The sequence below is a fragment of the Bos javanicus genome, chromosome 23 (assembly GCF_032452875.1).
Source record: "Bos javanicus breed banteng chromosome 23, ARS-OSU_banteng_1.0, whole genome shotgun sequence".
NCBI classification, from domain to species: Eukaryota; Metazoa; Chordata; class Mammalia; order Artiodactyla; family Bovidae; genus Bos; species Bos javanicus.
In genome coordinates, this window is record NC_083890.1 from 9,714,278 (window position 1) to 9,730,654 (window position 16,377).

The following is a 16,377-nucleotide window of genomic DNA, read 5'->3' on the forward strand; positions in this document are numbered from 1 at the left end:
AGAAACACTCCAAATGTCCATTAGTCGGATATGTCCATTAGACATTAGTCAGAAATGTCCATGAGATAGATAAAAGTCATATACCCATACATTAGAATATTATTCAGTGATGAAAAGCAATGCAGTACTATAACCTGCTGCAACATGAACCTTGAAATATTATGCTAAATGAAGGCCAAGCACAAAATGCCATATCTTATACAATTCCATTTATACAAAATGTCCAGAACAGGCAAAGCTATAGAGACAGAAAATAGACTGGTGATGTTATTGGGTAATCAGGAAAAGGGGGTGACTGCTAATGGGTATGAGATTTCTTTGAGGGTGATAAAGTGTTCTGAAGTGGGGTAATGGTAATAGTTGTGTAACTGTGAATATACCGGAAACCACTGACTTGTAGATTTTAAAGAGATAAATATTATGTGAATTTTATTTCAATAAAGCTATTAAAAGATTATCTATTGAATGGATGAACCATAATTAATTATATACATTGCTTCCAATTTATCTACTCTATGTAACACAGCTGCGAATAGTTTTGTGCCTAGGCTTTATCACATTATAAAATTAGGGGTATGAATTCGGTTTGTAGGACTCTTGGCTTGACAACATGGCAGCAAGTCAGTCAACTTCTTTGTGCCTCAATTCCCCATACACGACATGAGATTACTAGCATCGATACGTCTTTGGATTCTGAGAAATAAAGTAATGTGTGTAAAGGGCTTTACATGGTGCCTGTCATGTAGTAAACTTTCAGCATTAGTTGTAGAGGCAGCTATTCTAATTGTTATTCTAGTCTGCATTATTTTCTGAAGATGATTTCCAGAAGGGGTATCACTAACTCAAAAAAAAAAACCATGGACATTTATGTCTGAATACATCCTGCCAAACTACACATATCAAACTGTAAGTCACTTCAGTCGTGTCCGACTCTGTGCGACCCCATAGACGGCAGCCCACCAGGCTCCCCCATCCCCGGGATTCTCAAGGCAAGAACACTGGAGTGGGTTGCCATTTCCTTCTCCAATGCATGAAAGTGAAAAGTGAAAGTGAAGTCGCTCTGTCGTGTCTGACTCTTAGCGACCTCATGGACTGCAGCCTACCAGGCTCCTCCGTCCATGGGATTTTCCAGGCAAGAGTACTGGAGTGGGGTGCCATTGCCTTCTCCGACACGTATCAAAAGGGGTGCACTAATTTTTGGCAGTAGTAACTATATGAGAATCAGAGTAACCATGCCATCATCAACACTATGTTATAATAAATGTTTTCTTAATAGGCATCTCATTTTAACTGTTCATTTGTGCTGCTTTTGAAACCCAATAGCTTATCAGCTTGAAACCCAACAGTTTTTCTAATTATCATATAAATCCTACATACCCTGATCATCTACTTAATGTGAAATCTGTGCAAGACACTATACTGGGGGCTACAACAGAAACTTAAAAATGAGTCAAGCAGAGGATTCTATGTGAAGTAAGGCAGAGAAGCATTTTAACTCAGGATAATTATGATTAAGTATAACAAAGCTACAAAGTATTTATGAGGGTAGGTTTATAAAGATTCATAAAGGGGAGAAAAGATTGCAGTGTTTCAGCTGATTCTTGAAGGATGGGCAAAATTTCAACTGGCAAGGGTGTGGCAAGAGTGAAATCAAATCAAGGCTGGTAAAAGAACACAGCACACTACAAGACTCTGCGACTAGAGTACAAAGTGGCCGGGGAGGGGACGGTGAGAGAACAAGGCACAGGGTGCTCTGGGAGCACAAAGAGGTCCCTCTGAAACAGAGCCATGACCATGTGAGCTGAGGGCGAGCGTGTCTCCCAGGACAATCAGCGTGCAGAAAAACACGAAGACACAAATCACTGTGACCCATGCAGGGAACTGCACGTAACCCAATTTGGCTAAAGTGGAGGGTACATGTGGGAAGGAAGCAGATAATGCTAAATGGGCAGAGGCCTGACTATGAAGGACCTTGTGTGCCAGAAGAAAGCATTTGAACTTTTATTCCAAAGCAAGTAGAGAACTGAAGCGTTTTTAAGAAAAGAAGTGACAGACTGACTTAAAAAATGAACTCTGGTAATACTCCCAACGGCTTCCCATTTCACACAGAATAAAGCCAAATCCTTCTTATGCTTAAAACTCTACATGTACACTATTGATGCTATCTATAAAACAGGTAATTAATGAGAACCTACTGTATAGCACAGGGAACTCTACTCAGTACTCTGTGGTGACCTAAATGGGAAGGAGATTTGAAAAAGAGGAGGTACATGTATATGCACAGCTGATTAACTTTGCTGTACAGCATGGTCAAGCAGCTAAACGCCAATAAAGATTTTTTAAAATAATAAGAATAAAGGGGAGAAAACCCACGTGCTGGTCGGTGGCTATCTCTGAAATTATTTCCTGTTGCTCCTCCTCTCACTCTGCCCATGTGACTCTGGCCTTCTCGCTGTACCTTCAATACGCCGCTCCTCAGGGTTTCTGCACTTGCTGTCCCCTCCACCTCAAACTCTTGCCCCAAATCAGCTTCCTCACTGGTCTCTGGTTTGCTTCCTCACTTCTAGCAGGCTCTGTTTAAACACTTTCTTATCAGACAGACCCTCCCTATTACCCAGTATAAAAGAGCAAGGAACAGCAACAATCAGTCCTACCGTTATTTTCCCCCACTTACCACCTGGCACATGTATTTATCTGCAAATTTCCAGTCTCTCTTTAATTTTCTTCCAGGATGGATCCTCTTAATGACCCTGATATACAAACTATTATTAGCATGTCCAGATGGTGAAATTCAGGGGCATAATACTGCTCGTGTGCAGTGGAACCAGGCAGAATGACTCCTGAGCCTGCATTTGAACCATTTCACCTACTAAGTCTGGTGAAGTCACAGGGCCCTGGCTTTGACTCTAGATTATTTCCTGTGACTAGGCTCCATCCTGACAAGCACCATGACAGTACACTCTAAATTCACACTGTTCTTCTTAAAAAAAAAAAAAAAAAAAGATACTCATTCTTATCATTTGTTATTAGCTGAGTTTCCAAAGCCAAGAAACATTTTTTAAATGATCAGTTAAAATGCACAAGGTATCTGGACTTGCATCTAGTCAATAATAAGCTGGCTTTTTTTTTTATTGTGTTGGACCCACAGATATTAAAACAAAATGAAAAGATTTTATGAAACCACACAAAGAAGGAGCACAGAGCAAGCACAGAGCTTGACACCAAAACTACTTTTCCAAGACTTTTTTTCAAGTGTAATAGTCAACTTCAGGAATAAAACTAACTCCAACTTTAAAATACACACAACAAAATTTTCTGAGATATTACACCAAAGGAAGAACATGGCAGCTGCCTGGAAAACATCCAGTAAATACAATATCGTATGTAGAGAAAAATAATGAAGGTGAGGGACTCCCCACGTAGCCCAGTGGTAAGACTATGTTTCCAATGCAGGGACTGGGGTTTGATCCCTGCTCTGGGAACTAAGATCCCACATGGCTCGTAGTGCAGCCAAAAAATTAATTAATTAAAATTTAAAAATAAGGCCATTAAAAAAAAAAAAAAAAGGTGAGTTCCCAATTAGATTTCTCCCGATTCTTTTCCTGTTTCTCAGATTACTGACTTCTTCTCTTAATTGCTCTTTACATCCCATCTCCTATTACTCAAGTTGTTTAGTCACTAAGTCGTGTGCGACTCTTTTGCAACCCCTGGACTGTAGACCAGCAGGCTCCTCTGTCCATGGGATCTCCCAGGCAAGAATGTAAGAGTAGGTTGCCATTTCCTTCTTCAGGGGACCTTCCCCATCCAGGGATCGAACCCACGTCTCCTGCATTGTCAGGCGGATGCCCACCACTGAGCCATCTGGGAAGCCCATTACTGCAAGTACCTCTTTTCAAAATGTAGTTTTCAATCAACAGCTTTTCCCCTGTCAACCACTTCATCCCAGAACTCATCCACTCTTAATTTCAACTTCACCTGCAGATAACTTCCAGATCTAGTTAATTTCTTCCGATTCCCTTCTCCAGTTTTTTAATCTCTCTTGAATTGCCTGGTTAGAGATACTTAAGAACCCTTTTATAGCCCTACTTTTTTTTTTTTTTTTTAAATCAACTTTTCCAAACTTGGCCCCTTCTCTGTTGACTTCATCATCTGCACTGTCTGGATGTTCTTCCGCAACTTCAAACACTTCACTTTCCCCACTTCATCGACAGGGCCCGCCAACTGCGCGTTGCTTCCTACCGCCTGAGCTTTTCAATCCCACAGCCATCACCACATTCTGCGTTTTCTTCCTTTCCTTCCTGAGTCACCACAGCCCTCCAGCCTACTCACTCCCTTCTATTCATTCGGTACATACCACCAGTAAACATGCCCCAGTTCAAGGACTTAAAATAGTTCCTGAGAACAATGAAACCCAACTTCTCAAACCAATACTCAGGGCCTTCCATCCTTTCAGACGGTCACTTGTAAATGTTGAGCTTAAACATCCCAAGGAGACAAAACCTTTGAAAACCAACATTTTGATCTTTCATATCTGGATCAGTGTAATGTATACTCTAAGTCTGCAGAAAGTATAGGCTACCATCTTCCACTTGACTTCAACTACTTATGTCAGGCAATGGGGATATTTGATTTAATCCATCTTCTGAACCACTCAAATTACCAGGAGGAGGATTCATTTTCAAAAGTTGAACTCTTCTAACCCACAAAATGAATGCATGTAGTTATTAGAAAACAACAACTCATGTCCTTAATGAGTGCAAAGCAGTATGCTATCTTTAAGGGGGAATTTTCCAACATCTATAAAAAGTGCTAAGAACACACAGAAGAACTACACAAAAAAGATTTTCATGACCCAGATAACCACGATGGTGTGATCACTCACCTAGAGCTAGACATCCTGGAATGCGAAGTCAAGTGGGCCTTAGGAAGCATTGCTATGAACAAACCTCGTGGAGGTGATAGAATTCCAGATGAGCTATTTCAAATCCTAAAAGATGATGCTGTAAAAGTGTTGCACTCAAAATGCCAGCAAATTGGGAAAACTCAGCAGTGGCCACAGGACTGGAAAAGGTCAGTTTTCATTCCAATCCCAAAGAAAGGCAATGCCAAAGAATGTTCAAACTACCACACAATTGCACTCATCTCACGTGCTAGTAAGGTAATGCTCAAAATTCTCCAAGCCAGGCTTCAGCAGTTACGTGAACTGTGAACTTCCAGATGTTCAAGCTGGATTTAGAAAAGGCAGAGGAATCAGAGATCAAATTGCCAACACCTGCTGGATCAATCACAAAAGCAAGAGAGTTCTAGAAAAACATCTACTTCTGCTTTATTGACTACACCAAAGCCTCTGACTGTGTGGATCACAACAAACTGTGGAAAATCCTTTAAGAGATGGGAATACCAGACAACCTGACCTGCCTCTTGAGAAATCTGTATGCAGGTCAAGAAACACTTAGAACTGGACATGGAACAACAGACTGGTTCCAAATTGGGAAAGGAGTACATCAAGGCTGTATATTGTCACCCTGCTTATTTAACATATGCAGAGTACATTATGCAAAATGCTGGGCTGGATGAAGCACAAGGTGGAATCAAGACTGCTGGGAAAAACATCAATAACCTCAGATATGCAGATGACATCACCCTTATGGCAGAAAGTGAAGAAGAACTAAAGAGCCTCTCGATGAAAGTGAAAGAAGCAAGTGAAAAAGTAGTCTTAAAACTCAACATTCAGAAAACTAAGATCATGGCATCTGGTCCCATCACTTCATGGCAAACAGATGCAGAAACAATGGAAACAGTAACAGACTTTATTTCTTGGGCTCCAGAATCACTACAAATGGTGACTGCAGCCATGAAATTAAAAGACGCTTACTCCTTGGAAGGAAAGCAGAGACATTACTCTGCCAACAAAGGTCCCTCAAGTCAAAGCTATGGTTTTTCCACTAGTCATGTATGGTTGTGAGAGTTGGACTATATAGACAGCTGAGCGCAGAAGAATTGATGCTTCTGAACTGTGGTGTTGGAGAAGACTCTTGAGAGTCCCTTGGACTGCAAGGAGATCCAACCAGTCAATCCTAAAGGAAACCAGTCCTGAATATTCGTTAGAAGGACTAATGATGAAGTTGAAACTCCAATACTTTGGCCACCTAATGCAAAGAACTGACTCATTGGAAAAGACCCTGATGCTGGGAAAGATTGAAGGCGGGAGGAAAAAGGGACGACTGAGAATAAGATGGTTGGATGGCATCACTGATTCAATGGACATGAGTTTGAGCAAGTTCTGGGAGTTGGTGATGGACAGGGAAGCCTAGTGTGCTCAAGTCCATGGGGTCGCAAAGAGTTGGACATGACTGAGTGACTGAACTGATAAAAAGTATAAGTGCAAATATCCTTTAGCCCTCCAATAGCACTTCCAGGAAATATCCTGTAGATAGTCTCACTGCTGCTGCTAAGTCATTTCAGTCATGTCCGACTCTGTGCGACCCCAGAGATTGCAGCCCACCAGGCTCCCCCGTCCCTGGGATTCTCCAGGCAAGAACATTGGAGTGGGTTGCCATTTCCTTCTCCAATGCATGAAAGTGAAAAGTGAAAGTGAAGTCGGTCAGTCGTGTCTGACTCTTAGCGACCCCATGGACTGCAGCCCACCAGGCTCCTCCATCCATGGGAGTGGGGTGCCATTGCCTTCTCCAATAGTCTCACAGAAGAAAACAAAATTACACGTGGAAGGTTATTAAACACAATATTGGTGAAATGGTTTAAAAAAAAAAAAAAGTGGGCACACTACTAAAACTTCCTTGACTATTATTATGCATCTCCACAGTGGAATATTATGCAGCAATTAAAAATAAAGAAGCAGTTACAAGGACTTCCCCAGTGGTCCAGTGGTTAGGATTCTGCACTCCCTGTGTAGGGGGCCCAGATCCAATCTCTGGTCAGGGAATTGGATCCCACATGCTGCAACTAAAGACATCACAACACCCACTGCAGTCAAATAAATAAATAATTTTTTAAAAATTCTTTAAAAATGGAGCTGTTACATATGACTTGATATGGAAAGACCTTTAAGAAGGGGAAAAGCAAGTTATACAACAATGTAGACTACTATTTTATATGTATAAAGAAAATGCACATATATTTGTAAATGCAAGAAAATATCTAGGAAAAAAATACCAGTCATTAACAGTAGCAAATTCTGGAGAATGGGATTCAGAGAAAGAAACAAGGGAGTTTTACTTTTTGTATGGTATGTGTGTGTGTGTGTGCACATACATTATCTTTTTAAAAAAATCATCTTAACTTTCATTTTTAAAACAGGACTGAGCACAGCAAAGACTCTTTAACTTTGGATGAATGCAATTGAACTTGATTATCTACAGTGCAGGAATTATGAGCTACTCAAAGTGCTTAATGAGAAACTCATCCATTCATTCAACAATTATTTATGGAACACTAACTACATGTCAGGCACTGTACCTGATGATACTGACATAATGGTGAACAAGAAGGACCTCATCCCTGCTCCATTTTTCCTGTTTGCCTTGTAAGAACCACTCTGACTTTCAGGTTTGTGTTCTCATTGTGTGCCTATAGTTTCCCATAAAATAGATAGAAATTAATAGAATAATTACATCAAACAAAAACAAGGGCTTTAAAGGTTAACTCCTATCTCCTTCATAATTAATTGAAAATGTTATCAGAGACACACTTTGTGAAAGAACAATTCAACAAGCACCATTTCAAATAAATTTTAAGAAGTAACTTAGATGGTAAATGAAATTTAAGGGAAATTAGCTAAGAAAATTCAAAAGGGAAGAAACATTATAGAAAATTTTTCTTTTCTGTATGGATTTATATATACTCACTAAATTCTTCTACAATAAACATGTACCATACAATAAGGAGAAAGTAAGAGCTGTTCTTGAAAAGAACCCTTTGTTACAAAAACAGATCAGCTACTGCCTAAAGTCCACCCCCCTAACTCATTATACCAGGCCCCGTATGGTCTGGCCTGGTCGAGACTCTTTGTTTTGTCAGCCTAGAGCCCATTCCACCCTCTACTGCAAACAGCATTCTGGGACTTTCCACCAGGGAATCACTGCTCCTCACCCCTGGGGGTAGGCCCATCCCCAGTCCCGCCAGTCAGCTCCTTCAAGCCCCCTGGCCATCCCAATAGTTCAGAGGCAAAAACATGACAGATTCAAATCCAATCAATTCTGAAAAAGGCTAATTTTAATGAGGCTATTAAAATGGTAATTGCTGACATATAATACAGCTAAATTTCCTAGAAGAACTTTGTAATAAATAGAATTCTCATTTAATATGGTCCCTGAATATTCTGAGTGACTGTAACTTCAAATCACAAAACTGGAGTGAAAGAATCATAACCGACCTCTTTTGTTGAAATACAACAACAACAACAACAAAAAACACAGTATTAGAAAATTCCCATTTCTAAGAAGTTACTAAAACTTCATGTTGTTTCAAACAATAAGAATGTTGAAACCATATAGATCACATCCTGTTAAAACAGGTAAGTATAGAAACAGTAAGAAAATAGGTTACCCAGCATACACGTTAATCATATGTCCTGTGACAGAAATCTTCTAAACCACTTCAAAAATAAAGACCTCAACCTTTAGTATTTCCTGAGGCACCTAAAATGCCACAATACCTAAAACAAACAAACAAAACCCAAACACTTGAAATGTATAATAAACATTTTTTTTAGTATTTTTTTTTATCAGTTAACTATTTTCTTTTCAAAACTAGGAAAACTATAGAGTACATTAATAAATTACAAGGGAACAAACTTCAACCCAATATGAGAAAATAAAACTTAACCATTAGAATTTCCTAAGAGTGAAATGGACTATCTTGTAAAACAGGGACCTCTCCTTCCCTGGAACTAAAACTAAAACCAACACTCTGTAATTCTCTGAAAATAAGACATCCTTGAAGAATTTGACTGCTGTGCCAGCTGTTTTATTTCTTGAGAGTATAGCTGAACACATATAATAATCCGTTGCATTTTTTTCTAGCATTGCACAATTTTCCTGGCACACAATGTGCATACTGTATTTATTATCATATTTAAGCATCTGACAGCATTGTAAGAATCCATATTATTATTCTCTAACTAAATGCACACATAATTTTTTAGTCTTCAAATGGCCATGGATTTCAGTAAAGTATCCTATACATTCTTTCCACAAAGTTTAAATACATTTCCTGAACTTTTAGCTTTCAGTTTCCTGTTCGTCAATGGCTACAATTCTAGAGGCAATATATAAACACACCCTAGCCATGGTATTTCCACTTTTGACAACAGTGGATGTAAACTTAATATGACCAAATAGAACTACAGTGCATATGAATGGTATATGACAGCTAACACAGCAACAGCAGTAGTTAAGGCATAAAAATGGAAATATAAATATATTCCTTTTTAAGAATTCACATAACAACCTCTTTTTTAACTTAGAACTCAGAAAAGGTTTCTCTCTCATTAAAAACTGATAAGCTTTCTTTATTAGACAATAACGATGAAACCCATCCTATTCCCTTTTTTCTCTTGCTTGCCAGGAAGCTCAGAGCTAAATTCAGTGTTTAAATACAGAAAATATCTTGCCTCAGATTACTGGTTTAGAGATTTCTTTCCACTCTCATCCTGCTCATTATTTCTCAAGTATTTTATGCTTGAATTCTGGTTTTTAATAGTGTTTGCCTTTTAATTTTAATTACAAGATATCAAATCTTTTCAATGAATATAGAAGAAACTTAATTTAAAAGTCATATATTTATATCACTGAATAATCTGTTAATCCAATTCACAAAAAAATGTAGGTCCTAAAATGTATCTTTACTTTCCCCTTTTAAAGTTGTTTCACACATTTCATGATTCATTTTTTAAAAAGTCATTGCTGAGTTCTCAAAATAAAAGACTAGGATCAAAACAAATTACTAAATTAGGGACACTAGATTAGGAGAATTATTAATTTTTAAACGTTTTCAATTTTCTAACAAAATTGGTCTGGCAAAGCTAGATAACTGTCATAAAAAATTAATTCACATAAACTGTACTAAAATTTTGTTTACTGTTACCAGCATTTCAGATGCAAAACAGACAACAGGTATAAAAATATTTACTTAGGAATCTTAAAGAGGAAAACTCAGTCACACTTGTTTAGCAGCTATAGATACACAAACACGAAAATATTCAGCACATGGTAATACCAAATAGTTTATTAAAGGAGATATGAATAAAATGAACAAAAACAATAGGAAGATGAACTACAACCAAACTGACAAATCTAACCAAAAACTAAACAAAAATATACCATGAGTTGAACAGAAAATCTAAATAGTCATATTAAAAATGGAAAAAGAAATAAATTTATTTTATAACAAAGACTACAGTCTATAAGAATGTATAATATTAAAGCTCTCCACTTATAGAAGCCACAAATAAAAAATGGAAAATAGTAAATGGAGTAAGCAAGACAGCCAAATAATTTATATAAAGGTTACAAAAACCAATTGTTCCTTTCTCTCTCATCATACGAGAACTGGAAGGCTTACACCCAAAGCTAAATTATATTAACATATACAATATTTATGCTATATATTACATATATAATATAGTATTATACACAGTGCACATATTATAATTATACACAATGATTTATATATATAAAGAATATATTCTATAAATATACATATATAGAAGCCTTTGCTTCTATATATATATTTGTATGTATATAGAAACAAAGGCTAAAAACCACTCAAAATATAATTTAACAGATTTCTTTAAAACAATAAAACAGTTTACAAGAAAAAAATTTTAAAACAGAAAACAAACTCCTATAATTTGAAGAAAGAGGCTAAGAGATCCTTACACACACACAGCTATCAAAAAAATCCAAAATTTAATTTTGAAGTATTTATCTTTCCTATTAGCATAAATAGAAGTTATAATTTCCTATAAAGAATAATCATCTATACAAAACAAGTTGCAGATCATAAGAGAAAAAAATCCTCAGAAAAATGAAGACAGGACAAAGAAACTAAAGCCTAGACAATACAACTAAGGGATCTGATACAAAGCACTGAGGACACGGACACAGTTCTTCTTTGTGTATATACACTTCAGCTTCACGGCGTTTGAAAATGATAAAGAAAAATAAGTATTTCAGTAAAAATGAATCTGGTTAGAAGCCTTTTTTTTTTTAAGAGATAGGGCAGGATGAACAGAGAGGTCTGGGGCATCTTTATGTAACCCATGACACTTATTCTTTCTTTCATCTTGTGGAAGAATACAAAACATGGAAATATTACCAGCTGTGAAATAATTTTATGATAAAATTATGCTTAAAGTGACTAAAAAAGTATTTGCACATCACACAAGTTTTCAAAACACAAGAGGAGCATCTTGCCAAAGTTAAAACAAGACACTGCAAGAGCAGAAAAGTGGTGTGACAGTGATTTAGAGATTAGGAACTGACACTACTGAGAAAAAATTACGTGCTCTGTAAAAAGTGAAGGAAGCATTTATTGAGCAACTAGAGTATCCAGACACTAAATAAAGATTAGGGCTTTATAAAATATAGTCTGTCAGATTACATCTAGGTAGGAAAACGATCTAGAAGAGTACAGTGCTTAAGTAAGCTTCTCACCTTTACGTGTGGCATATGGTAAAATGTAAAACACTGAAGAAGATGTAAGCTTAGAGACAACTGTCCGAGCAGAAGTACTGGTTTGGGGGCTGTGAGGTGAAAGTACAATAGTTCCCAACATTTCATGCTAACCTTACGGGCCCATCAATCACTCTGTAAGAGAACCTGTGTTCCACCATGATAGAAACAAAATGTCCACTTTTTTTGAGAATGTTATTTATAATACTATTTATAACTTAAAACTTTAAAAATAAAAGAAATCCTTTTATTTCTAAAGCACACTTTGGAGTTTGGTTTTAAACATTACAGCAAAAGAGACACATGTATAGAACAGTCTTTTGGACTCTGTGGAAGAGGGAGAGGGTGGGATGATTAGGCAGAATGGCACTGAAACATGTAATATCATATATGAAACGAATCGCCAGTCCAGGTTCGAAGCAGGATACAGGATGCTCGGGGCTGGTGCACTGGAACAAACCAGAGGGATGGTACGGGGAGGGAGGGGGGTTCAGGATGGGGAGCACGTGTATACCTGTGGCGGATTCATGTTGATGTATGGCAAAACCAATATTGTAATTAGCCTCCAATTAAAATAAATAAATTTATATTAAAAAAAAGAATAGTAATGCTAGTTTAATAAGTGTAATCATGGGCTTCTCATTAAGAATAGAGTGAATTATTATCACATTATTCCTAGCAGTAAAATTATTCTTACCTTGGGGTCTGATAGTTGTTAGTAGAAATATTAGTGATACTACTCTAACTCCTACCCAGATTGTTAAGAATCATACTAGGATAACAGTGTAAAAAAAAAAACAAAAAAACAAAAAAAAAAACCAGCCCTGTTTAGCTCTGAAAGGTATAGGTTGCTAATTATTAGCTGTGGATCTTCACATAACTTCCTCTGGACCTCAATGTCCTCATCTGTAAAATAAGACTGCTGGACTAGAGAATATTTCCCCACTTCCTCACTTTTTTTGCCCTATCCCTTTCTACTTTGTGACTTTGACAATTTAGGATCTCTACTGGGATTTTTGAGGGCAGAGTGGAAAACAGCAGAAACCCACTAAACTTTGAAGAAACGGAATAAGCATTATGTAAACAAATAGAATAAGGAGAGAAATAGGGAAAGTTAGCCAAAATACATGTTTACAAAAAGAAATGGATAGATTAAAGAGCCATAATGGTTCAAAGTAGAGGATCATGAACTTCACTGTCAAAATTAGTATGAACAGCAGTTTCAGTTACACTGAAATCAGGAAAGACAGTGAGAAATGCAAGAGACACGACTTAGAAATGTTATTCACAGCACACAAGGATGCTTTACAATAACCCAAAAAATCTTCCCAAGTTCCCCAGAAATATATGGAGAAGATGTCATAGTCCCTGGCTTAATCACTCATAATTCTGCCCCAACACAATCCCACACTATTTTCCACAGGTTATTCCCTTGAATCCATTTGGCTTCATCATTTCAAACAAACTTACCATACCTCCCCTTCGTTATCATTCAATGTTCTACCTGAAATGCATTCTCCCTTCTCTCAATTTATAGCAACAGTTTATCATGCGCTAATTACATGGCTTGTTTCTGGTTTTTTGGGGGTTGTGCTGGGTCTTCTAACCACATTTGAGGCATTGTTCTAAGCACTTGGCATGTACTAACTCATTTAATTCTCTCAACAATCCTAGGAAGGAGGTCAAGTAACTTACTGAAGATTACACAGTAGCAGAGTCACGACTCTAACACAGGCAGTCTGGCTCCAAGGAGCCTATCCCCTTAACCTGCTAACTAGTCCTACAAAGCTCAGGTGGAGTTCTGTCACCTTCCTGAAATTCTCATCCGCTTAGCAATTACTCCTGCCTCACGAGTTCTCAAGTACACCACTCATTTGTCACTTACCACAGGACTTGGGTTGTTACTTATCTTTTGTGTACATGTTCTATCTTGTCTAAGGACAGGATCTTATTTATTCTGTAACAACGCTTAGAACCTAACAGAACTTATTATCCAAACACAAAACTGCTTATTAATGAAACTATAATTGTATTTAATATTTACTGAAGACATATGCCAGGTTCTGGGCTAAGTACTTTGTATGTATTATCTCATTTAAACCTCACAGCTCTTAGGTAGGTATTAATACTGCATGCACCTCCCAATATTATAGATGAGGAAACTGAGGCTCAGAGAAAGGCTATGTATCTTGTCCCATATCACAAAGCGGTGGTGACAGTCTTACCTAAGGGTCTAACCAGACTCTTAGTCTCCACCCAACCACAAAACACCCTGAAGACAAAATCAGTCCTAACAACTCAACTCAACTCTCACTTACTCTGCAGCACTATTCTGAACACCAAGCATTCAGGATAAGAGGCACAGCTTCTCACAGTGCACGAGGGCCTCAGGACCACATTCTGATGCCACAGGCAGAGGGGCCATCCCCAAAACTTCAGGAAGATTTTAACTTATATTTTAAACCAAAATAATCCTTGGAAACTCTTCCATCCCATTCCTTCTCCCTTCAGGCTCCCCTACTCCCTATATCCTAGGACTTATCTCTAGTTTCTATACTATAGAGAAGGATTCCACTAATCCTAACAACTGTAACTTGCCCAAGATCATGTAGCAATACTCCTTATCAAAGGTCTAGCCCCCACCATACTAGCCTTCCTATAAATGGTGTAATTTTCTTCTCCATTTTCCACTCTTAATAACCATTAATTTCTGCATAAGCATCTCAGAATCCCTGTATTATTCCTACTTCCCACAGAAGAAAATAATCAGATATACTGGATTATCTAAAACAGTATCAAATTTTATTCTCTTATCCCCGAGTCAGTAATGTAAAATTGCATCTTGATTTCCACCAGGAGGAAATTCAAACAATTCCCAGAAGAGCAGAAAGAAGAAAGATCTCCATAAGCTGACCAAAGGCAAGCCAAGTTCATAAGCTATAATCCATCTGGAAAGGACTCAGGCCCAAGACCACTGGAGGCTGGCTACTGCTCATGTGAAGTGCAACAGACAACCCTTACTTTCCCATTTTTATTTTACATCCTCTCAACTAACCTCAGTTGCTATCTTTCTGACAAACCTCAATTCTAGGAGCCTGTAAAGAGAAGGGAAAGTAATGAGATAAGAGTGTCAAGTCACTTTTGGCATAATGGCTTTTTGATGAGAACTATCTTGGACAGGAAATTTGCCACAAGGAATAGGAGAAGAGTTTTCAGGTAAACCAATAGATCCCTTATTTTTACCACAGAAGCACAAGACGTCCTGAAAATGTGTTACATACACATAGTATCTGCCCCACTGCAAAGCACCTGCAGATATTCTGGGCTAGAAGGAACTCACTTGGGCCATTTCTGTGGTAAGGAAGTCTGCCACCTATACCCCTGCCGGCCATCATTCACCAGGTTGAGTGGTCTGGAGATCATCTATATCACCTTGGTTCAAATATAATGATTTCCTAGGCCTTAAAAATTATGTGTTTGCTTATAAGACTGAAGCCTTCTCTGAAAGGGAAGAAAATGCCCTATTTTACTTTAGTAATATATCTTAATTTTGATATATATCAAGTTCATTATAGATTAAGGACAACTTCCTGCTAACATGTTACCCAAATTAGGACAATTAGAGTGGAAATGAAAAGGACAAAAAAGCATAAATTTAGAAACAAAGTGATTTAGTGACTCATTGAGCTTAAGTAAAGGAAGAGTAAGGGGAAAAAAAAAATGACCAGTAAGAATAACAGAGTCACGAGCAGCTAAAGAGGAAAGTCAAGAAAGTGTTTCGACTGGGGGCGGAGGGAGGGGGTGTTGGTGTGCAGTTGCTACAGAGATGGTATTTAAACATATTTAGTTTCAAGACACAGGTGAAAATTTGGGCCTCAGTTTTGGAAGGCCTCAAGAAGATACAGATTTGGAGCCTAAAAAAGCACAGCAATGACTTAGTTTTTAGAGAAAGAGAAAATAACAGCAAAACATTTAAACAACAGGATTCCTCAGACACTACATTTTGAAGATAATCTAACTTTTCAGATGAACAGTACTTTATTCTATAGTGTATTTGAACTAATTTACTATAAAGAAAAAGCTAAAAAATGTATCTTTCTTTTCCAGGCTATGAACTGACGGAAAGAAACTAAGAATAAGAATGGTTTCAGAATTACTGATCGTCCAAAGCTAAGTGTGAGCTAAAACACACCGCTTTTCAGGTTTCTCTATGTACAACAAAATTTGGGGGGAAAAAAAAAATCTGGTATACTACTGCTTTACCATATTTGTGAGAATGTAACAGTTTTAAAAGCACATTAACTGAACTGTTGATAATTAATAAACCTGGAGAATAGGTATATAGATGTTCATTATACTAGTGTCTCCAGTTCCGTGTATGTTTGAAACTTTCATAATAAAAAGTCTAAAAGAAAAACTACCTATAAGTATTTTTAAAATTCTATCTGCAGTTAAGGCTTGACAACTCAAAACAAAATTCTTAAAATTTTTCAAATAATGCTTTATTCATGCTCAACAGATCAGTGAAATTTAGTGTCTATAAAAGGGAGAACAGGACATGAGGAACAGGAGCGTGTTCACTAAATGAAGAAAGTCAGTCCTATTACCCATGTTGGCCAAGTTCGACGTTTGTCATTTTTCTCATCAAAGAACTTACATTTGTTAAGGAAAAAATTTACAGACA

General features: G+C 37.5%; 1 protein-coding gene across 3 annotated transcripts in view; it reads right to left on the bottom strand.

Moving 5' to 3' along the window:
- FKBP5 (FKBP prolyl isomerase 5) overlaps positions 1 to 16,377 on the bottom strand; it is a 120,244-nt gene that overhangs the window by 97,182 nt on the left and 6,685 nt on the right. The window lies entirely within an intron of this gene.